Below are 18418 nucleotides of genomic sequence, written 5' to 3'. Positions count from 1 at the left end.
ATTACGAAGTGTCCTAAAATGAATAAGAATACCCAGATATTTTATTGGTAAGGATCCAGACTCGCAGTCAAAAATATTTCTATATTGGTCCTCCATATCCTTTGCCTTACCAAAACAAAAATTTAACTCTTGTGGAAATTAATTTTCAAACCCGATAATTGTTCAAACATACATAAAATAAGTTTCATATTCACAGCCTTAGCAATATCATGTTCCAAAAATAATATTTTGTCATATGCATATTGTAGTATGGATAGTCCCCCGTCAATCAAATCTGTTAACAAACTCCCAACTTTACCATCATCTTTAGCACGAGATATAAGAATCACTTACATATCCGTGGCTATATTAAAAAGAATCGGAGATAGAGGATCTCCCTGCCGAAGTCCTTTCCTCGTTTGAAAATTATGACCAGTAAAATCGTTAACCCTGATTCCGACACTTCCACCTTGCACAAATTGCTTTATTCTATCACACCATACAGGGTCAAAACCCTTCATACGGAGCACTTGTTGCAGAAATGGCCACTTTACCTTATCATATGCTTTTTCGAAATCAATCTTAAAAATTACCCCATCAAGATTTTTCCTATGCATTTCGTGTAACTTCTCATGAAGAACTGATACGTCTCCAACGTATCGATAATTTCTTATGTTCCATGCTACTTTATTGATGATACCTACATGTTTTATGCACACTTTATGTCATATTTGTGCATTTTCTGGAACTAACCTATTAACAAGATGCCGAAGTGCCAGTCCTCGTTTTCTCGCTGTTTTTGGTTTCAGAAATCCTAGTAACGAAATATTCTCGGAATTGGACGAAATCAACGCCCGTGTTCCTATTTTGCCCGGAAGCATCCAGAACACCCGAGAGCCGCCGGAGGGGGCCCCGTGGGCCCCGGATGATAGGGTGGCGCGGCCGGGGCCGGGCCCGCGCCACCCTATGGTGTGGTCGCCCCTTCGCCCCTCCGACGCTGCCCTTTCGCCTATATAAAGCCCCTGCGTCGAAAACCCTTAAGGAGGAAGCCACGGTACGCGAAACCTTCCAGAGCCGCCGCCATCGCGAAGCCAAGATCTGGGGGACAGGAGTCTCTGTTCCGGCACCTCGCCGGACGGGGAAGTGCCCCGGAAGGCTTCTCCATCGACACCGCTGCCATCTCCACCGCCATCTTCATCACCGCTGCTGCTCCCATGAGGAGGGAGTAGTTCTCCATCGAGGCTCGGGGCTGTACCGGTAGCTATGTGGTTCATCTCTCTCCTATGTGCTTCAATACAATAATCTCATGAGCTGACTTACATGATTGAGATTCATATGATGATGCTTGTAATCTAGATGTCATTATGCTAGTCAAGTGAGTTTTACTTATGTGATCTCCGGAGACTCCTTGTCCCACGTGTGTAAAGGTGACAAGTGTGTGCACCGTGTGGGTCTCTTAGGCTATATTTCACGGAATACTTATTCACCGTTATGAATGGCGTAGTGAAGTGCTTATTTATATCTCTTTATGATTGCAATGTGTTTTGTATCACAATTTATCTATGTGCTACTCTAGCAATGTTATTAAAGTAGTTTTATTCCTTCGCACGATGTAATGGTGACAAGTGTGTGCATCCGTGTTAGTACTTGGTTTATGCTATGATCATGATCTCTTGTAGATTGCGAAGTTAACTATTGCTATGATAGTATTGATGTGTATTATTCCTCCTACATAAGCATGAAGGTGACAATGTGCATGCTATGTTAGTACTTGGTTTAGTCGTATCGATCTTTCTTGCACTCTAAGGTTACTTAAATATGAACATCTAATTGTGGAGCTTGTTAACTCCGGCATTGAGGGTTCGTGTAATCCTACGCAATGTGTTCATCATCCAACAAGAGTGTAGAGTATGCATTTATCTATTCTGTTATGTGATCAAAGTTGAGAGTGTCCACTAGTGAAAGTCTAATCCCTAGGCCTTGTTCCTAAATACTACTATCGCTGCTTGTTTACTGTTTTACTGAATTACTACTGCTGCGTTACTACTGCTTGTTTACTTCCTATAATATTACTACCATCAACTGCACGCCAGCAAGCTATTTTCTGGCGCCGTACTACTGCTCATATTCATTCATACCACTTGTATTTCACTATCTCTTCGCCGAACTAGTGCACCTATTAGGTGTGTTGGGGACACAAGAGACTTCTTGCTTTGTGGTTGCGGGGTTGCATGAGAGGGATATCTTTGACCTCTTCCTCCCCGAGTTCGATAAACCTTGGGTAATCCACTTAAGGGAAACTTGCTGCTGTTCTACAAACCTCTGCTCTTGGAGGCCCAACACTGTCTACAAGAATAGAAGCACCCGTAGACATCAAGCACTTTTCTCGGCGCCGTTGCCGGGGAGGAAAGGTAAAAGGCACTCATAATCCGGTTCCGTGTAACGATACTTTTCCGGCGCCATTGTGTGTGTGCTCGAAGCTATTTCCTTTAGACTCTGCAATTGCGACATTTGGTTTCTTGTTTACACTAGTTAGGCATAATGGACAACAATGACCTTTTTATTCTATTTCCTGATTTAAGACATGGATGGTTTGATGCAAAAATTAAAAAAACCCATGGAACATATTAATATGAATGCTTTGAACACTATTGTTGCTAATGATATGGAAAATTCTAAGCTTGGGGAAGCTGGCTTTGATGAGCATGATATTTTTAGTCCCCCAAGCATTGAGGAGAAAATTTACTTTGATGATACTTTGCCTCTTATATTTGATGATAAGAATAATAATGATAGCTACTTTGTTGAATTTGCTCCCACTACAACTAATAAAATTGATTATGCCTATGTGGAGAGTAATAATTTTATGCATGAGACTCATGATAAGAATGCTTTATGTGATAGTTATATTGTTGAGTTTGCTCATGATGCCACTGAAAGTTATTATGAGAGAGGAAAATATGGTTGTAGAAATTTTCATGTTACTAAAATGCCTCTCTATGTGCTGAAATTTTTGAAGCTACACTTGTTTTATCTTCCTATGCTTGTTACTTTGCTCTTCATGAACTTGTTTATTTACAAGATTCCTATGCATAGGAAGCATGTTAGACTTAAATGTGTTTTGAATTTGCCTCTTGATGCTCTCTTTTGCTTCAACTCTTATTTCTTACGAGTGCATCATTAAAACTGCTGAGCCCATCTTAATGGCTATAAAGAAAGAACTTCTTGGGAGATAACCCATGTGTTTTTTTTACTAAAGTACTTTGTTTTATATTTGTGTCTTGGAAGTTGTTTACTACTGTAGCAACCTCTCCTTATCATGTTTTTGTGCCAAGTAAAATTTCTATGTCAAAGTTGATGTTATATTTGGGATCGCTGCGCAGAAACAGCATTGCTGTCTGTCACGAATCTGGGCACAGGTCTCTGTAGCAAATTCGAAAAAATCTGCCAATTTACGAGCGTGATCCTCAGATATGTACGCAACTTTCATTAGTTTTGATTTTTTCCATTTGAGCAAGTCTGGTGCCATCTTTAAATTCGTCTTTACGGACTGTTCTGTTTTTGACAGATTCTGCCTTTTATTTCGCATTGCCTCTTTTGCTATGTTGGATTTATTTCTTTGATCCATTAATGTCCAGTAGCTTTATGCAATGTCCAGAAGTGTAAAGAATGTTTGTGTCACCTCTGAATGTGTGAATTATTAATTGTGCACTAACCCTCTAATGAGTTTGCTTGAAGTTTGGTGTGAAGGAAGTTTTCAAGGGTCAAGAGAGGAGTATGATATACTATGATCAAGAGGAGTGAAAGCTCTAAGCTTGGGGATGCCCCCGTGGTTCACCCCTGCATATTTTAAGAAGACTCAAGCGTCTAAGCTAGGGGATGCCCAAGGCATCCCCTTCTTCATCGACAACATCATCAGGTTCCTCCCCTGAAACTATATTTTTATTCAGTCACATCTTATGTACTTTACTTGGAGCGTCTGTGTGCTTTTATTTTCGTTTTGTTATTTTCATAAGTTCATCCTTGTGTGGGAGAGAGACACGCTCCGCTGGTTCGTATGAACACATGTGTTCTTAGCTCATAATATTCATGGCGAAGTTTCCTCTTCGTTAAATTGTTATATGGTTGGAATTGGAAAATGCTACATGTAGTAATTGGTAAAATGTCTTGGATAATGTGATACTTGGCAATCGTTGTGCTCATGTTTAAGCTCTTGCATCATATACTTTGCACCTATTAATGAAGGAATACATAGAGCTTGCTAAAATTTGGTTTGCATAATTGGTCTCTCTAAGGTCTAGATAATTTCTAGTATTGAGTTTGAACAACAAGGAAGACGGTGTAGAGTCTTATAATGTTTACAATATGTCTTTTATGTGAGTTTTGCTGCACCGGTTCATCCTTGTGTTTGTTTCAAATAACCTTGCTAGCCTAAACCTTGTATCGAGAGGGAATACTTCTCATGCATCCAAATACTTGAGCCAATATTCATGCCATTTGTGTCCACCATACCTACCTACTACATGGTATTTTTCTCTGCCATTCCAAAGTAAATTGCTTGAGTGCTACCTTTAAACAATTCAAAAGTTATTACCTCTTATTTGTGTCAATGTTTTATAGCTCATGAAGAAGTATGTGGTGTTTATCTTTCAATCTTGTTGGACAACTTTCACCAATGGACTAGTGGCTTCATCCACTTATCCAATAATTTTGCAAAAAGAGCTGGCAATGGGATTCCCAGTCCCAAATTAATTAACAAAAATAGACACTCCTCCATGGTATGTGATTGTTGGACGGCACCCGAAGTATTCGGTTAGCCATGGCTTGAGAAAGCAAAGGTGGGGAGGAGTGTCATCATAATAAAACTAAAATAAAAAGGCACTCCTTCATGGTATGAGATTGTTGGCAGGCACCCGAGGATTCGGTTAGCCATGGTTTGTGAAAGAAAGGTTGGAAGGAGTGCCACACAAAAATAAAAATAAAATGGGAGCCGCTCTTTGAAGGTTTGTCTGGCAAGGGGGTTAGAGTAGCCGCTACCATTCGTTGACAACAACATACACCTCTCAAAACTTTACTTTTATGCTCTCTTTATGTTTTCAAAACCAAAGCTCTAGCACAAATATAGCAATCGATGCTTTTCTCTTTGAAGGACCATTCTTTTACTTTTATGTTGAGTCAGTTTACCTATCTCTCTCCACCTCAAGAAGCAAACACTTGTGTGAACTGTGCATTGATTCCTGCATACTTGCATATTGCACTTATTATATTACTTTATGTTGACAATATCCATGAGATATACATGTTATAAGTTGAAAGCAACCGCTGAAACTTAATCTTCCTTTGTGTTGCTTCAATACCTTTACTTTAAATTATTGCTTTATGAGTTAACTCTTATGCAAGACTTATTGATGCCTGTCTTGAAAGTACTATTCATGAAAAGTCTTTGCTATATGATTCACTTGTTTACTCATGTCATTACCATTGTTTTGATCGCTGCATTCATTACATATGTTTACAAATAGTATGATCAAGATTATGACGGCATGTCACTTCGAAATTATCTTTGTTATCGTTTTACCTGCTCGGGACGAGCAGAACTAAGCTTGGGGATGCTGATACGTCTCCAATGTATCGATAATTTCTTATGTTCCATGCTACTTTATTGATGATACCTACATGTTTTATGCACACTTTATGTCATATTTGTGCATTTTCTGGAACTAACCTATTAACAAGATGCCGAAGTGCCAGTTCTCGTTTTCTCGCTGTTTTTGGTTTCGAAATCCTAGTAACGAAATATTCTCGGAATTGGACGAAATCAACGCCCGGGTTCCTATTTTGCCCGGAAGCATCCGGAACACCCGAGAGCCGCGAGGGGGGCCCTGTGGGCCCCAGATGATAGGGTGGCGCGGCCAGGGCTGGGCCCGCGCCACCCTATGGTGTGGTCGCCCCTTCGCCCCTCCGACGCTGCCCTTTCGCCTATATAAAGCCCCTGCGTCGAAAACCCTTAAGGAGGAAGCCACGGTACGCGAAACCTTCCAGAGCCGCCGCCATCGCGAAGCCAAGATCTGGGGGACAGGAGTCTCTGTTCCGGCACCCTGCCGGACGGGGAAGTGCCCCCGGAAGGCTTCTCCATCGACACCGCTGCCATCTCCACCGCCATCTTCATCACCGCTGCTTGCTCCCATGAGGAGGGAGTAGTTCTCCATCGAGGCTCGGGGCTGTACCGGTAGCTATGTGGTTCATCTCTCTCCTATGTGCTTCAATACAATAATCTCATGAGCTGACTTACATGATTGAGATTCATATGATGATGCTTGTAATCTAGATGTCATTATGCTAGTCAAGTGAGTTTTACTTATGTGATCTCCGGAGACTCCTTGTCCCACGTGTGTAAAGGTGACAGTGTGTGCACCGTGTGGGTCTCTTAGGCTATATTTCACAGAATACTTATTCACCGTTATGAATGGCGTAGTGAAGTGCTTATTTATATCTCTTTATGATTGCAATGTGTTTTGTATCACAATTTATCTATGTGCTACTCTAGCAATGTTATTAAAGTAGTTTTATTCCTCCCGCACGATGTAATGGTGACAAGTGTGTGCATCCGTGTTAGTACTTGGTTTATGCTATGATCATGATCTCTTGTAGATTGCGAAGTTAACTATTGCTATGATAGTATTGATGTGTATTATTCCTCCTACATAAGCATGAAGGTGACGAGTGTGCATGCTATGTTAGTACTTGGTTTAGTCGTATCGATCTTTCTTGCACTCTAAGGTTACTTAAATATGAACATCTAATTGTGGAGCTTGTTAACTCCGGCATTGAGGGTTCGTGTAATCCTACGCAATGTGTTCATCATCCAACAAGAGTGTAGAGTATGCATTTATCTATTCCGTTATGTGATCAAAGTTGAGAGTGTCCACTAGTGAAAGTCTAATCCCTAGGCCTTGTTCCTAAATATCTGCTATCGCTGCTTGTTTACTGTTTTACTGAATTACTACTGCTGCGTTACTACTGCTTGTTTACTTCCTATAATATTACTACCATCAACTGCACGCCAGCAAGCTATTTTCTGGCGCCGTACTACTGCTCATATTCATTCATACCACTTGTATTTCACTATCTCTTCGCCGAACTAGTGCACCTATTAGGTGTGTTGGGGACACAAGAAACTTCTTGCTTTGTGGTTGCAGGGTTGCATGAGAGGGATATCTTTGACCTCTTCCTCCCTGAGTTCGATAAACCTTGGGTAATCCACTTAAGGGAAACTTGCTGCTGTTCTACAAACCTCTGCTCTTGGAGGCCCAACACTGTCTACAAGAATAGAAGCACCCGTAGACATCAAGCACTACCACCCCTTCTAAAATATGCTGTCCTAGAATAAAAGCCGTCTGTGTAGGTCTAATCACTTTCTGCGCTACCTCAGAAATACGGGTTGTCGCCACCTTTGTGAATATTTTAAAGCTCACATTCATCAGACAAATTGGTCTGTATTGTTGAATTTGCGTTGCATTTTCCTTTTTAGGTAATAAAGTAATTACCCCAAAATTTAGTTTATATAGCAGCAATTCTCCTCTTTGAAAACACTCAAAAAGTGCCATCAAATCATGTTTAATGACCTCCCAAAAACGATGATAAAACTCTGCAGGAAAGTCATCTGGTCCTGGTGATTTATTAAGTTCCATTTGAAAAATCGCGTTACGAATCTCCTCCATTGAGAATTTCGCCGTTAACAAATTATTCTCTTCCGCCGACAATTGCGGGATATCATCCGTTCTATTTTCATCCAAAGCGATAGAACTTGGTTCAGGGCTTCCAAAGAGTTTTTTATAATATTCTGAAATATATACCCTTAGGTATTGTTGCCCCCCTCTTGAATATATTTTACCTTAGCTCTTTGCGCCCACTTTATCTCTTCTTTCCTTCTAAGCTTGGTTAGCTTTTCATTAGTCAATTTTAGCTCATTACGCTCTTCCAACGACAAGGGGGTAGTTTCTGCCTTAATATCTAAAAGATCAATGATATTCAGCAAACGTTCCTTCTCTTTTTGTATTTCCCACTCAAATTTTTAGCCCACCCTCGTAAGAACCGAGGCAAATGCCTAATCTTATTTTGCTAAGTCTGAATAAGCGTTTTCCCACAAGGGCCGGCTGCCCACTCAAAGTCTGAATAAGCGTTTTCCCACAAGGGCCGGCTGCCGACTCAGCTGCCACCATGTCGTAAAAACTCTCGTTTTTTAACCAAGACATCTCAAAAGAGAAGCGTGTCGTTTTACCCAAATGTGCTTGAATCCCCGCATCAATCAAAAGCGGGGTATGGTCTGATCCCGAGCGAGTCAAAGCCCGAACCGACACCAAAGGGAACTTTTGCTCCCATTTGACACTTGCAAGAACTCGATCTAGCTTTTCATATGTGGGGGTCACCCTTCTACTTGCCCATGTAAACTGTCGCCCAGACAAGCATATTTCTTGAAGATTTAAGTTCTCGATAATCGCATTAAAAATAAATGGCGACCGAGGATTAAAGTTGTCATTATGGTAGATACAAATTAAGATGTGCGGATCTACAACTCAATCTGGAGTATTTTGTTATCTTTTACTCCCTCCATTCCATTGTATAGTGCCTATAGTTTTTTGGCATGAAAATTAGCACAAGAGTGTTCTTTGCACAAGACCCCCTAGATTAACGATTTGAGATGAGAGTAAAATGAGGAAAATCGGTAACTTTCTAAATTAACATAACAAATTTCACAAATCTCTTTGGTTGACTCTCCATATATGTGCAGCCAGGTTATATTAAGGAAATAAAAACATTGCTTCCTAAATCTAAGGAATCGTTGGGATCATGCATTAGGAATCTCAACTAAGTGTTTCCTTTTTGTATGGATTTTTTTTTCACGCATGTCATGTGGGTGCTGACCGGTAGAGGGGGTAATTGAAAAAGAGCCAAGCTACAACTTTATATTCTGAAACAAAATCCAAAAATCTATAGGCATTATAGAAAGGAACGGAGGGAGTATTATAATTGATGATCACGTAACATTGTCAATATTAGTACGTAGTTCTGTATTTTATCCAAGGCTAGCTTCATACTCGTACGTGTAACATGTGCGATAGACCACTCACTGATTTGGAGGATCAGGGGTCGCTGTTTGTCCAGTCATATACCCCTCCATCTTATAAAACATATTTGAGACTTGTCAAAATTTAGATATAAATGTTATTTAGTGTGTAGATATATCTAAATTTAGATAAATCTTAGATAATTTATAGGTTTAGTTTTAACTTCGAAGGAGAGGTGCCCGTACATGTACTTAGGATGGAGAAGTCCCAAGGTAATAATTTCTTATATTAACCGATCTATATGATTTATGAAGAGATTGGTCATTTCGTCTCCATCAATCCGATAAAGAAAGAAGACATCGTCTCAAAGAAAAAAAGAAAAAAAGAGACCGATTTGCCTTTATTCACCATCCACATTTAATTATGCCACCGCTACGTTCAACGTCTCGAGGCTCCGTGAGCAGGGGGTGCGTGCAGTTGAGGCAGTTGCAGACGCCATTTTCACACTCTCCGAATTGGTAGCCTTTGCACTTTTGGCAGCAAGCATCCACGGTGATGCAGTAAGGATCCTCTGGTCGTCGTCCCTGGCAATTCACATGGTTGCTTGCACCTACATCTGGACATATTTGATTCGATAAAAATAAAAGGTGAGAGTGATCACACCTCAAAAACATAGAAATAAAAGGAGGTTTCGTTATATTATTATCGTCGAGTTTATACATATTATAAATCTGACGAACACGCATATGTATATACATTTACCTGAAGACGCAAGGAGGAATGCCAACATCCACAAGGACACGACGACGCCGGTGATTTTGCAAGCCATCATGATCTGACGGGGAACAAAACGCTGGTTTAATTGGGGTTGGTTTGTGTCCTAGGTTGGTCGCCTGGTTTACTTGTACATATGCGTATGTATTTATAGGGATTAGGAACCACACAAACAATTAATTTGGTATGGCCATTTTTGTTGCGTATTAATTTGGTTTCAAATTTAAGCATGCCTTCTCTTAGTCTTCCATATCATCCACAGAAAGCAACAGAGATAAGTTATACAATTCATTACCTCTTATGGTTATCCTTACCAAATCTTTACTATTAAATCTGAATAGGTGACCGCCTGGTGTCACAAACGGGCCAAAACGTGTTATTTTTAGGCCCAACATAATCTATATCTTTACTATTAGTTTCGGATCGGTACGTCGTACGTCACGTACGCGCCTAAGAAAACAGCCGCCTAAAAAAAACAGTAACGCACGACTTTTGGAAAGAGAAGTTGAGGTGATTCCCGTGGTGGAGTTTGTCTCGGTCAAACGCTATAAGGCCGCGGCCAATCCATCCTCTCCGCACCGCGCTAGCCGCTAGCATCCCGCACCGAGCGGCTCGACGCTTAGGCCACGGGTATGATCGCGCAGCTCGCCGAGCGCGACGATGCCGTCGAGGACCTCCGCGAGCGCGTCGAGAAGACAGTGGCCACAACCCAACAGAGAGATCGATCGCAAAAAAAAAAACCCAATCCATATACATCCGGATAAGGAAGCAGGGGCGGCGGAGGAAAACTACATAGGAAGCGCCAACAGACATTGCTTGGGGACGCTGGAGTGTTTGGGGCGCTCGGAGGATGAGGAGTAGGGATGGCACCCGCAGGGTATGGGTACGGGTAGAGGCATCCCATACCCGTACCCGTCGCCACCAATCTTACCCATCACCCGTACCCATACCCGTCAACGGGTATAAGTTTTTCCCATACCCGTCATCCGGCAGGGTAAATGGGTACCCGCGGGTGAAAAATACCCGCGCTTATAACGCATCAAATTGATCTAAAAAATATGAGAGGTGAAGCAATCATAAATATAGGTTTAATCCTCACTAACCTACCAGCAATTGTGAGATTGAAAAGCGTGAGGTTCAGCCTAGCAACATGAAGGTTGTGATTAGGGAAAAATTGAGTTGTTTATAATATTAGGGCGACCCACTTATCAAATTTAGATGGGTAAATGGGTATGCGGGTATGGGTTCTACGATCCCATACCCGTACCCACTATACCCGGTGGGTATGATATTTTACCATTTACGAACCCATGGGTATTATTTTTTCCCATACCCGTACTTCTATTGGGTTTTTACCCGGCGGGTACGCGGGTCATGGGTACCCATTGCCATCCCTAATGAGGAGAGAAGCAGCTTGTAGACCTGTCCTGGTGGCTTCGTGCAGCAGCTGGATGCGACCCAAGGAGCTAAAACTAGGGCGAGTTTCAGGTTTTAGTGATCCTCAGATCCAAATCCAAATATAACGAGACCTGTAATATACTATGCATTGGGATTTCATTTATTTTTTTCACCATGAAGTCTAGATACATTAACGAAGATTGGTCCCCCTTCAACATGCGGATACCTTGGGATTCAGAATCAGATATATGCAGATGCATCGCCTACAACAGATGAGCGGCCTTGTAGTACTACTCCAAAATTAGATTCTTCAATACGGAGGTACATGGTTTTATCAGGTGTATATCTATTTGTTGAGTCGAACTAGCATTAGTACAGCTGCCGTCGAAAATATTATTGTTGTAATATTGTGTTTAGATTATTTTAATGCACTTACTTTCTGATTAAAAAAATACTTCCTCCAATCCATAATAAGTGTCGAGGTTTTTTTTTCAAATTTTATCAAAAGCCCTGACGTTTATTCTGAATCGGAGAGGGTATCTAAATTTGAACGAAAGACCGACACTTATTATGGATCGGAGAGGGTAATAATTATCTAGAAAATGAAGACTATTGGCCTCACGATCAAAAAACACTTCGGTGGTGCCTTCCACCGAATGCCGCGACATCTATTTGCGATGAATGAAACACCCGATCATGCATCAAGGTATTGGCCGTACCAAAGTATAGTAGAGCAAATGCCACCAACTATAAATATTTGAGAAGACATAAATCAAGTAAGACATAAAAGTAATAAAGCTGGAAGAAGCAGTTTGATGTGAATATGATTTAATTGGAATGCTAGCAGTTTCACATGAACATGTTTTAATTCCATATATAGGAACAATGTGTTTTGCATTTATTAGGTTACCCGTAGCAACGCACGGGTATTGTGCTAGTAATGATAAATAATTAATTTTTAATAAGAAATTAATTTTCTATGGAAAGATATCTCGTACAACACATAACATATCTTCTTTTATTTTCTAAAAGGTGATCTATTAGTTAAGAAAATACAGCCTTCTCTTTTCTATTTATCTCTATTTCTACTAATCAAAAAGTCGTACATAGCTAAATGAAAACTGATGTCACTCAATTGTACGTGGCCTATAAACCATGATAGTTTTTTTTTTTTTGACAAGAATAAACCATGATAGTTAGGGCTCCTTACTTGCGAGCAGAGTCGGATCAAAACAAAACAAACTAGCTAGCCGGGCTCCTTTGTTAGAGATATATTTGGTATACGTACGGTTTAGGTAGTCTAGGATAGAGATAAATCTTGTGTCTTGTCTTGCACTCCAAGATGATCCCTGTACGTCTATATATACTCGCCCATGAGGCTCAATAATACATTCAATATATTCCGCATATCTCTTTCCCTCTCTATCCTTCTACATGGTATCAGAGCGGCACGCTCCTTGACCTAGCCGCCGCAAGGTTTCCGCGCCGCGCCGCCCCCGGGGAGATCGATCTTCATGATCTACTCCGGGGGCCGCGCAATCCGTATGAGGGTTCGTTCGCCGATCCGTTGATCCGCTGCCCTCGAGTCTTTTTTTTCAATCTGTAGATTGGTTTTCTTTTTGCTCCGCCGTCGCTCGACCGACGTTTTTCTTTTTTGATTTACCGATCATAGATCGGATTGAGTCGCCCATCTCCGTCGTCCACTTGCGCCTCTACTCCGACAACAGCATCGACCTGCACCGGCCATCAACCGCACAGCACAGCCGCACGGGGCGCCCCTACGTGTATCGCAGCAGGCTGTTCTTGCTCGCGCGGTCTCCATCGCCGGTTCGTCTCCACCGTCATCGCCCGGGACTACATCGACAACGCCACCATCGACTCCGATCTGCACGTCGCCCACGCCACGGCACGTATCGTGCCGCCGTCGGTCAGATCCGTCAGGCGGCCGGTGCCACGACCCGGCCGACCGGCCTCAGCACCGGACGGGCCGACGCCACGGCCGGCATACCGGCCACCTGACCGGATTACCTGGCGCTACAACCGGCCGGACCGGCTTCCAGACCGGGTCGGACCGGGCCTAACCGGGCCCAGAACCGGTGCCTACCGGGCCGCTATCCAGGGGCTTCCGCGCAGTCACCCGGTGCCCAGGCCGGCAGACCGGGCTCCAGGCCGGTTGGACCGGCCCCCCGGCTGGTCAGACCGGGCCCCAGGCCGGTTGGACCGGCGCCCAGGCCGGTCGTACCGGACCCCAGGCCGACCGTTCCAGCCAAGCATCCGGCAGTATAGGCGTCCAGTTCTGCAGCGCCATTGGCTCCGATCTGCGCGTCGTCCACGCTATGGCGCATATTGTGCCGCCGTCGGTCTGATCAACCGACCCCGCGCACGTCTACGCCAAGCACGTCCCCGAGCACGCGCCTACCACCGATCGAGCATCGGGTTGCCGTTGCGTCGCCCCTTCGGGCCGCAGCCCCGCCGCCTATGGTCCACGCTACCGGCTTCCGACGCGCCTTCCGAGGCGTGTACGTAGCTGGTGGTCTCCCGCCGCTGCACCGACTCGCGCCCTGCAGCTACGCCGGTCCCTTGGGCTGTGCCATTGCTGCACGCGGTCACTGTCGTTGCCTATTCGACGGTACCCCGAAGGAGGGATCCTCACGAGGGGGAGAAGAAGAAGGGGCCATAGGGCGGAGTGCACACGGGACGGTGGTACGCGAGTTACCCAGCTTCGGAACACCTGCACGATGACAGGGCCTACTGCTGCTTGTCTGGAATTATCTGGGCGCTTGCGCGTTGTTACAATGGCTGTGGTTGTCCCTCCAGGGCTCCCAGGATCCGGCTTATAAAGGCGCACGGATCTAGGGTTTACATGGAGAGTCCTAGCCGGAATACAAGTTGTCTAACTACGGTACAATATCTTGCCGTGTACGTCAAGGATCCGCCTTCCTCATGGCCGTGCTGGATCCGGATACTTTATGGGCTTCCACGGATCCGGCCTCCTTCGTAGGTCGGTTGGGATCCGGCTCCATGTTCCTGGGCTGGACTTCATCCTTCATGATCAACAGCAACTGGGCCGCCCGATGGGCCCCATGCCACCATCACCGTCTGTGGGCCACCCGGGCTTGCCGGATCTAGGCTATGTCGTTGATATACCCATAAAGTATACCCACAACAGTAGCCCCCGAAGTTCTCCGAGATTCATCATTCTTCCGTCTTCAAATAACTCGGAACCGAAGAGAATCTTGAAGAGCTTCCAAACTTTCTTGTTTCCGATATCATTTGCTCGGAAATCACATGTCCTTCAGTATCGATAATGTAACGGAGTTTCCATCTTTCCCGCGCACAACCTCCTAATTTCCCGCGCTAAATTTTCAGACGCGAACCTTCAGCCGGAAATTTCGGGAGCGCATGGTTAAGTTACCTCCACGTCATTTTACCGCTTTTAACCTAAGACACGCGTCATGCATCCAACGGTGAGACCGTTCAGTTTCCGCCGTCGGATCCGAATCGCGAATCTCCGCGCGAGGTCTATAAATACCCCCACGCGCGGTAACTCCTCATTCTTTTCACCTCCTCACCACTTCATCTTCCTCCTCGCGCCGCGCCGCCCGCCAGATCTTGACTCCGGCGAGCCTCGGCACAGAGAACTTAGTGCACCGTCGCTCCAAGCTTCCCCTCGCGCCAAGATCATTGCGGTTGATCGGGAAATCTCTCCCGCCGCCGATTCGTGGTCACGCGGGCCGTTTCGTAGCAAGTTCGGCGACCTTCATCCTCACCGGAGCAACGCCGGTCCGCCGCGCCATTGACGGTACGTGCACCAAACTAGGCCGGATCCCAACCGCTCAAGAACTCGAAGAAGAACTCCAAGGGCAGGCTAGAATGGCAGCCAAGGTTCAGGAGACGGAAAACAAGAAAGCTTCCAAGGCTCGGATCCGCGAAGGAGAACGGGGTCAATGGTGGCCCTGCGAAACTACTGACACGGAGCTTAGAGAGCTTCAAAACGAGGGTATGATCTCCGCTCACTGGAGCTTCATACGCGACACCGTCGTCCCCAAGCCCGGAGCCGGAGAAGTTGTCATGACCAAAGCTTGGGTGGAACGCGGATTATCGCTCCCCTGTTCGGAATTCTTCCTCTCCATCCTCAACACATACGGGCTTCAGTCCCACAACATCTGCCCCAACTGATACCTTCTGCTCTCCAACTTCGCGACACTTTGCGAAGGGCATCTCGGAATCCGACCAGATGTCAAGTTATGGCAGTTTTTCTTCCGAGTGAAGAAAGAAACGAAGGACAAAGCCATGCTGAACTGCGGGAGCATGACATTCATGCTCCGACCTGGCCGCATGTATTCCCCCCATGACTCGATCGAATCCGTCCGGTACTGGAACGCCGGATGGTTCTACGAGAAGAACGTTTCAGTTCCGGAGATCCACGACGGTCTCCCCAAATTCAACAACGAGCCTCCGGAAGAACTCGCAAGCTGGAGTTTCGTCCCATCGCTCTCCCTAACTCCCATCTTGGAGAAGGCAGCGCGGAGAATCTCCTGGCTAGTCCATGACGGGCTAACCGGAACCCAGCTCACACTCAGCTGGTTCACCCGGCGGATCCAGCCACTACGGTACAATGCGCGGTTAATCTGCGCATACACCGGGGCGGACGACCAGCTCCGAGCTACCCGCCACGACCTTCCGGCTGATTCTCTCAAGAGGAGATTCAAGACGCTCGTGAAGATAGGCCGGGGTCAACCGATCCCGGAATTGATCAAGGATATCTACACAAATGACCAGTGTCCTCCGGTAAGCTCTGATCCCTTCGTTACTTCAAACTTCACAAGTTTTTGGATGTTGACTAACATATAACACCTTTCCCTCCAGCTCGCTACTTTGGCGGAGGAAAACTTGCGCGCCGTACTTCGCGTCCCCGTCAGTGGCGACACGGCGGAGGAGGTTCCGGATGACGAAGAGGAGGAAGAGGAGCAGGCACCCCGCAAGGCAGCCCCCCGACCTTCGAAGCGTCCCCGCGGCAAAGCTCCCGGCTCTGAAGCCAGAGCCAGCGGCGAGGCCTCCGCCAAGAAGCCCAAGACCATCAAGCCCCCTCCGCTAGACTCAAGGAAAGCGGAGCGGGAACGTTTGAAGATGCTTGCCACAGCAGGCAAACGCTCGCGCCCCATCATCCCCGGCGCCCCGTAAGTTTCCGAGTATGGCACGTATTTACTTTGGTGCAATTGTTTCTTATGCGAATGTCTTTTACTTGTTCACAGAATTCCGACTACCGCTGCCACTCGGACCACCAGCCAAGAGCCCATCACAAAATATATGAAAAAGTCTCCGGCTGTTGGTCCTACAACTCCAGCTCCACCAAGCGCTTCCCACACTGCTCCACCGCCGTCTCCTCCTCAGGCGGATCAATCTCCCCCTCCGCCGCAAACACTCCACCGGAAGTGATTCCGGTCAGCAGCGAAAAGGTGGGCGGAGAGGATCCTAAGGCCAAAGGCCCTGCCCGAGAAGAAACAGAAGTTCAAGGCCAAGGAGAAGCTGAAGTTACTTCCTCCGAGAAGGTCGGAGCCGGTGCTGGCGACGTCGTCGTTTTTCCGAAAAACTTTGGAGATCCGGCTGACCTCACTTCCACCCCCAAGGCATATGCTACCAAGTTTTTCAACAAGCTGACTGAAGCGGAGAAGTGGGAACTTGAACAAGACCTGCTCAACGCCATGCTGAACAACGCCTGGGGGAAACCGGATGCCGCGACGTCGAAGATCCAAGAGTTTAAGAAGGACGTCGGCCAGTTCTTCGACAAACTTATCTGCAAACAAAAGGTACTTCCCAGTAGCCCCCAAGCATGTAGGCGGAAACTAGGTACTAGTTATCGCTTAGATGCTTTAGAGTAAAGCCACTTTTGGAAAGATTTTTTAAATTGTCGCAGTAGCCCCCAAGCATGATGTCGGAAGGATTCAGGCAATGATGCTTCAAAGGACCCCACTATTTGCAGGCGGAATTTTTACTCCTGCTCTGATCGTTTTTTATAGGAACAGCAGGCGCTGCACTATGAGCGGCATAAGAACATCGCCCTTCAGCGCCGCGTTACCTTGGGTCAAGCGGAAAGTATCCAGACCCTGAAGAGTGAAAATGCAGAACTGAACAAACAACTGTCGGACGCCCAAGGTTGGTTTCCGCCCTTTCTTGTTATTAATTCACGTTCCGACTTTGGACTATATTTGACTTTAATCCTTATAGGCGCATCTTCTTCCCTGGCTACGACCTCCTCCGAACTTGAGAACCTGCGCTCCTCATACCAAGATTTGGAGACGAAACTGATGGAGGCGGAGCAAAAGAAGGAGCAGGCCGAAAAGCAACTGGCGGAGAAAAACTCCGAGCTCATCAGGGAGAAGGGCGAATTCTTGTTAAAGCGCAATGCTGATAGCGAGACCATCAAGAGGCAGCAGAAAGAACTCAACGGACTCCGGAAATTCATGGAAACCGTGGAGCACCATTGGGACTTGCTGGCCGAAAACATCCTGGGTACTTGTACTCGGAGTTTCTTATCTTGATGTATAATTTCTTGTGCCCAACTTGAATGTTTATTCTTGTATTTTTGTGCAGAGCCGCTTGGATACTCTGAAAGACGTCGGAATAAATTTCCCGGGACGATGTTCTTTCTCTCGCTGGCGATGATTGCAAGGATCTTATCTCCGCCTCACGGAAGATATGCCATAACTTGTCGTTGAAGAAGAGCCGCACCTGCGGTCTGCGCAAACTAGTCAAGAAAATGGACATTCTTCCGGAGCTGGTGACGGATCTGCAAGCTTCATCAGCCCGAGGCGCGGCTGCCATGACTTTGACTATGTGCTTGGCGCATAACCCGGAGATGGATCTTGACCGGGTAACTACTGGTGTTCCTCCGACAGCAGATGTCGGTGCGCTGCTAGATGCAGTAAGTGGCTATGACACCCGCATCGCGCGGAGGATCCGTCACGAAGAATTCTACGACAAGGTGGTTCTCCCTGCGGACGAGCCCCTTGAAGCCGAACTTCAAAAAGAGCGCGACGCGGAAGCCCGACCTGCGGAATCCGGAACTCAGTTTACCTGGACCAGCTCCAAGGATGCTCCCCAAGAGGAACCCAAGTCCAGCGCTGCAACTTCCGAAGAAGAAGAAGAGAGTGAGGAAGATGTATCGTCTCCGGCTGAAGACGCCAAGGGGAAAGATC

Source organism: Lolium rigidum, unplaced genomic scaffold, assembly GCF_022539505.1.
Source record: "Lolium rigidum isolate FL_2022 unplaced genomic scaffold, APGP_CSIRO_Lrig_0.1 contig_15296_1, whole genome shotgun sequence".
NCBI classification, from domain to species: Eukaryota; Viridiplantae; Streptophyta; class Magnoliopsida; order Poales; family Poaceae; genus Lolium; species Lolium rigidum.
The sequence above is the reverse complement of the archived record's forward strand: the minus strand, read 5'-3'. Positions refer to the sequence as shown.